The sequence below is a fragment of the Cherax quadricarinatus genome, chromosome 2 (assembly GCF_038502225.1).
Source record: "Cherax quadricarinatus isolate ZL_2023a chromosome 2, ASM3850222v1, whole genome shotgun sequence".
NCBI lineage: Eukaryota > Metazoa > Arthropoda > Malacostraca > Decapoda > Parastacidae > Cherax > Cherax quadricarinatus.
Window position 1 is genome coordinate 8,063,219 of NC_091293.1, and position 6,000 is coordinate 8,069,218.

General features: G+C 48.2%; 1 protein-coding gene and 1 long non-coding RNA gene across 6 annotated transcripts in view; one reads left to right on the forward strand and one right to left on the reverse strand.

The window, feature by feature from the left end:
• Window positions 1-3,955, reverse strand: part of LOC138853024 (uncharacterized) — a 294,549-nt gene extending 290,594 nt beyond the window's left edge. Inside the window, exons 1-2 of the long non-coding RNA XR_011392262.1 lie at window positions 3,907-3,955; window positions 420-469 (exon numbers count right to left, since the gene is read on the reverse strand). This is a non-coding gene — a long non-coding RNA (uncharacterized lncRNA). The remainder of the gene's footprint in view (window positions 1-419; window positions 470-3,906) is intronic.
• LOC128690316 (neuroepithelial cell-transforming gene 1 protein) overlaps window positions 1-6,000 on the forward strand; it is a 1,446,122-nt gene that overhangs the window by 370,546 nt on the left and 1,069,576 nt on the right. The window lies entirely within an intron of this gene.

Here is a 6,000-nt window from a genome sequence, read left to right on the forward strand (position 1 = left end):
TGGATTAATTTCCAAGAGAAATATTCCTTCAAAAAAGACCTGTGTATAAGTGCCAGACTTGTTGATTTTTATTTATTTACAGGTTATTCTTAGAAAACAAGCCCATGTAAGTACTGGAAGGCAAACTACGCGATTTTCACGACTTTTTTTTTTTGGAATGACTGAAGCTTTCAACCCTCCGTAACGATAGAAAGGATAGATGAGCAACTTTACCTTAACATCTGTTTACGCGCTATACGCAAACCGACGCTCCTTGACAACAGGAAATCTACGCTGATTACAGCCAACTTAAATATCTTAAGTAAAAAGACACAAGTGCAACTGTGACATTTTATTGTGGCATTAGTTGTACTCTGTTTCTTTTTACCTAACATATTGGCGGTAATTTCAACATTATTACAATCTGAGCATCAACTTACCTTACTGATGCTGTCATCTCTCCCTCGATGATCTGTGAAGATTCACCTACCTGTAATGTAAACACTATGTATTAATACACAGCTTCCAGGTCAATGTGTACCAGGATCATGCATTCCAGATCCACGTATTCCAGGTCCATGTACACCTGGAACATGTATACCATTCAGCCTACATCAGGAAGTATAAAACCATACCCCCGGCCGGGATTGAACCCGCGGTCATAGAGTTTTGAGACTATGACCGCGGGTTCAATCCCGGCCGGGGGTATGGTTTATTTGCAATCGTGTCATTACGATTTCTTAAGTCAGGAAGTATTTCAGTTATACTTCCTCATACACACGCTATACTTGGTCACTCTCACGCTATACCTAATCTCTTACACGCTATACCTCCTCACTGACAAACTATACCTCTTCACTCACACGTTATCCCTCTTCAAAACACGTTATACCTCCACACACACGTTATACCAGCACACGATATACCTCCTCACACACACGTTGTATTTTCTCAAAAAAACAAACGTTATACTTACACACACACACACACACACACACAGGAAGGGCACTGCAATGCATTAGAGAATACTTAACAAGGAGGCAACAGCGAGTCATGGTCAGTGACGAGGTATCACAGTGGGCGCCTGTGACGATCTGGGTCACACAGGGGTCAGTCCTGGAACCAGTGCCATCCTTGGTATATGTGAACAACATGACAGAAGGGATAGACTCAGAAGTATCCCTGTTTGCAGATGATAAGTTAATGAGGAGAATTAAATCAGATGCGGACCGGACAGGGCTACAAAGAGACCTGGACAGGCTAGACGCGTGGTCCAGTGACTAGCTCCTAGAATTTAACCCCACCAAATGCAAAGTCATGAAGACCGGAGTAGGGCAAAGAAGACCGCAGACAGAGTATAGGCTAGGCGGCCTGCAACCACAATAAAGTGACGACACACACATCTTGTGGAAGTATCCTCAAAATATATCGTAATATCTTAAACCTTCATTAAAAACCAGGAAAAAAATATTTTTTATGGAGCTGAGATTATCATTTGTAGAACTGAAACTCGCCTTATATGATGTAAGATGGTGTCGGGATGACTGTAGCCAGCTGGTGCTGGGGTAGCCAGCTGGTGCTGGGGTAGCCAGCTGGTGCTGGGGTAGATAACTGGTGCTGGGGTAGATAGCTGCTGGGGTAGATAACTGGTGCTGGGGTAGCCAGCTGGTGCTGGGGTAGACAGCTGGTGCTGGGGTACAGCTGGTGCTGAGGTAGCAAGCTAGTGCTGGGGTAGCCAGCTGGGGCTGGGGTAGCCAGCTAGCTCTGGGGTAGTCAGCTGATGCTGGGGTAGATAGCTGGTGCTGAGGTAGCCAGCTAGTGCTGGGGTAGCCAGCTTGTGCTGGGGTAGACAGCTGGTGCTGGGGCAGGTAGCTGGTGCTGGGGTAGCTAGCTGTTGCTGGGGTAGCCAGCTGGCGCTGGGGTAGCCAGTTGGTGCTGTGGTAGCCAGCTGGTGCTGGGGTAGCCAGCTGGTGCTGGGGTAATCAGCTGATGCTGGGGTAGTCATCTACTGCTGGGATAGCCAGCTAGTGCTGGGGAAGCCAGCTAGTGCTGAGGTAGCCAGCTGGTGCTGGGGTAGACAGTTGGTACTGGGGTAGTCAGCTGATGCTGGGGTAGACAGCTGGTACTGGGATAGTCAGCTGATGCTGGGTAGTCAGCTGGTGCTGGGTTAGACAGCTGGTGCTGGGTTAGTCAGCTGGTGCTGGGTTAGTCAGCTGGTGCTGGGGTAGTCAGCTGGTGCTGGGGTAGCCAGCTGGTGCTGAGGTAGCCAGCTAGTGCTGGGGTAGTCAGCTGATGCTGGGGTAGATAGCTGGTGCTGGGGCAGCTAACTAGCGCTGCGGTAGGAACCTGGTGCTGGGTTAGGCAGCTGGTGCTGGGGTAGTCAGCTGGTGCTGGGGTAGTCAGCTGGTGCTGGGGTAGTCAACTAGTGCTGGGGTAGTCAGCTGATGCTGGGGTAGTCAGCTGATGCTGGGGTAGTCAGCTGGTGCTGGGGTAGTCAGCTGGTGCTGGGGTAGATAGCTGGTGCTGGAGCAGCTAATTAGCGCTGTGGTAGGAACCTGGTGCTGGGGTAGACAGCTGGTGCTGGAGTAGTCAGCTGGTGCTGGGGTAGTCAGCTGGTGCTGGGGTAGTCAGCTGATGCTAGGATAGTCAGCTTGTGCTGGGGTAGATAGCTGGTGGTGGGGTAGCTAACTAGCGCTGGGGTAGCCACCTGGTGCTGGGGTAGTCACCTGGTGCTGGGGTAGCCAGCTGGTGCTGGGGTAGCCAGCTGGTGCTGGGGTTCCCAGCTTGTGCTGGGGTTCCCAGCTATTGCTGGGGTAGCCAGCTGGTGCTGGGGTTCCCAGCTGGTGCTGGGGTTCCCAGCTGGTGCTGGGGTTCCCAGCTGGTGCTGAGGTAACCAGCTGGTGCTGGAGCCAAGCCACCTGTTCTGTCCTCAACAGTTTTGAGGCGATGTTAATTTTTCTGAGAACACTCCCGCGATAACACTCCCGCGATTACACTCCCGCGATTACACTCCCGCGATTACACTCCCGCGATTACACTCCCGTGATTACACTCCCGCGATTACACTCCCGCGATTACACTCCCGCGATTACACTCCCGCGATTACACTCCCGCGATTACACTCCCGCGATTACACTCCCGCGATTACACTCCCGCGATTACACTCCCGCGATTACACTCCCGCGATTACACTCCCGCGATTAAACTCTCGCGATTACACTCCCGCGATTACACTCCCGCGATTACACTCCCGCGATTACACTCCCGCGATTACACTCCCGCGATTACACTCCCGCGATTACACTCCCGCGATTACACTCCCGCGATTACACTCCCGCGATTACACTCCCGCGATTACACTCCCGTGATTACACTCCCGCGATTAAACTCTCGCGATTACACTCCCGCGATTACACTCCCGCGATTACACTCCCGCGATAACACTCCCGCGATAACACTCCCGCGATAACACTCCCGCGATAACACTCCCGCAATAACACTCCCGCGATTACACTCCCGTGATTACACTCCCGCGATAACACTCCCGCGATAACACTCCCGCGATTACACTATGAACTTATAATCATTTATAACAATTCACTAGCTTACTACCATTAGTTATAATCATTATATAAACATCGATAATAGCGCATTGAGTACTGATTTTGAGAACGCTAAATCCTTAGGGATTATACTCAGTCTAAGCATTTATAAATATGTTATGTACACCGATATACACGAGTATATACAGAGATGCATATCCCAGTATACACACTGTGAGGTGTACACTTCTCAGTGTATATACTCCGATACCTAAAATAGAAATTAAAGCATATACACTAAGTTACACACCGATGTGTGTATACACAAATACACATCTCTGAGTGTGTATATACTGAAAGATATACACATTTCAATGTATTTTACCTGTAGGTAGGAGAGTGTAGTGTTGCGACCGTCCTGTCGTAGCTGCTCTAACCACACTAAGGGAAAATAAGCTTCGTTAAGCTCAGCTTCGAGGCTTCGAAGCTTTTCATGAACACTTTGAATGAGTCGTTTTTTCACGGAGTTTTTAACCTCTTCATGAACACGGGATTTATACTCCCAGAGGTTTATGTTTCTCGGTGTATACAACGAGAATTTAATTCCCATACTAGGTATTAAAGCATTCCTGAGTGGTGGTATACAGGTTGGTTAATAGGGTTTGAAGTCTATCGACTACACAAGGGTTGCGCGGTAACCTATCCACTGCCAGACAAGAATTTTTTAATACCCAAAGAATTCAAACAAATTCTTAACATATATTCCCTGAGAGATATGCAACTGTCAGGGTATATACCCGGTAGGTATACAGGTGAGATATGATAACCCTCGTGTAGTAGATAGACTTTAAACCCCACTAACCAACCAATCGGCCTTAATGACCCTCGTGTAGTAAACATACTTGAAACACCCCATTAAAAGTATTATTAATAATAATTTTTATTTCTACATGTACAGGTCTAGCTGACTCACGAAATCGTAATGACAGATGGTAAACAAACCATACCACGGGCGCGCCGGTCTGGAGTTATATGACTCTCAGACCGCGGGTTCTATCCCCGCCCGTGGTATGGTGTGACAGGTCTAGCCGGCATCAGTGACATAATACTATATAGAAAGACCCTTGTTATGTAGAGCATTTCGGGCAAATTAGGTAATTTTTTTTCCCAGGATGCAACCGTTATCAGCCGACTAACACCCAGATACCAAGTTTACTGCTGGTGAACATGGACAGCAGGTATCTCATGGAAACACGTCCAAATGTTTCCACCCCTTACCGGGGATTGAACCCAAGACCTTAGTGTGTAAGATGAGTGCGCTACCAATCTAGCTTCGGGACACCAGCATTTTTTTGAGTTGCTGAACGAAGATTCGACGTATCAGTGAATCTCCCCCCATCTTCCCTCTCTCTGGAGAAGGGTACAGCCAGAGTGAAGTTGCTGCTTTCTGCCCGTCTTGTGGCATAAAAGCTTGTTTCACGCTGTCCTCGAAGTGGATTCAAGTGTGATATTTTGACAATATTGGCCTTGTACATAACAGTAAGGCCACCCATATCCCTCCTATGTTGAAGGCTCTGCTGAAATGACAGATCTATCCAGGATGGGTCCAGGCGAGAGATGAGACGTCTTGCTCTGTTCTCTATTCTGTCAAGCAGTCGCAGATGAGAAGGGGGGCAGGCAAACCAAGAAAGTGGAGCATACTCAAGGTGTGAGCGTACTTGTGCCTCGTACAGGATCTTGCAACCCCTACTGTCAAGCAGATGCGAGATACGGCGAAGTGCTGTAAGCTTCCTGGCTGCCTTGTTTGCAAGATTTACAACATGGTTCTTCATGGTTAGTTTGGAGTCAAATTTCACCCCAAGGATATCAACTTCTTCTCCAGGTGCCAACACCCTCCCATTCATCCTTACTACTGCACCAGCATTACCATCATGGTGCCTAGAGACGATCATCATTTGCGTTTTCTCAGATGCAAATGTTACTTGCCATCTATTTCCCCAAGCTGATATAGCTCTCAGCTGGTGATTGATGTAGCTTAGAGCAGCTGGCATTTCTTCTCTTGGATAAGTGAATGTCAGTGTACAGTCGTCTGCATATGCATGTGATTCTGGGATGAGATGAAGAAGGTCGTTGAAGTAAACACTCCATAACAATGGACCCAGCACGCTTCCTTGTGGAACACTTGCCCCAATAGGATGTCTTGCTGATTCCGTTCCATTGAGAACTACACTTAGAGATCTACCATGAAGGTAATCACTGAGGAGACATAGCGTAGAGCCTGCAATTCCCAGTGCTTGAAGTTTTGCTAAGAGGCCCTGGTGCCACACCCGGTCGAAAGCGCCAGCAATGTCCAGTGCTACCACACAGCTGACTTTGGATTCATCCAGTGACTGGTGCCACTTAGTGGAGAGGTTTAACAACAGATCAGCAGCAGAGTAACCTTTCCTGAAGCCATATTGACGATCACAAAGTAGTGAGT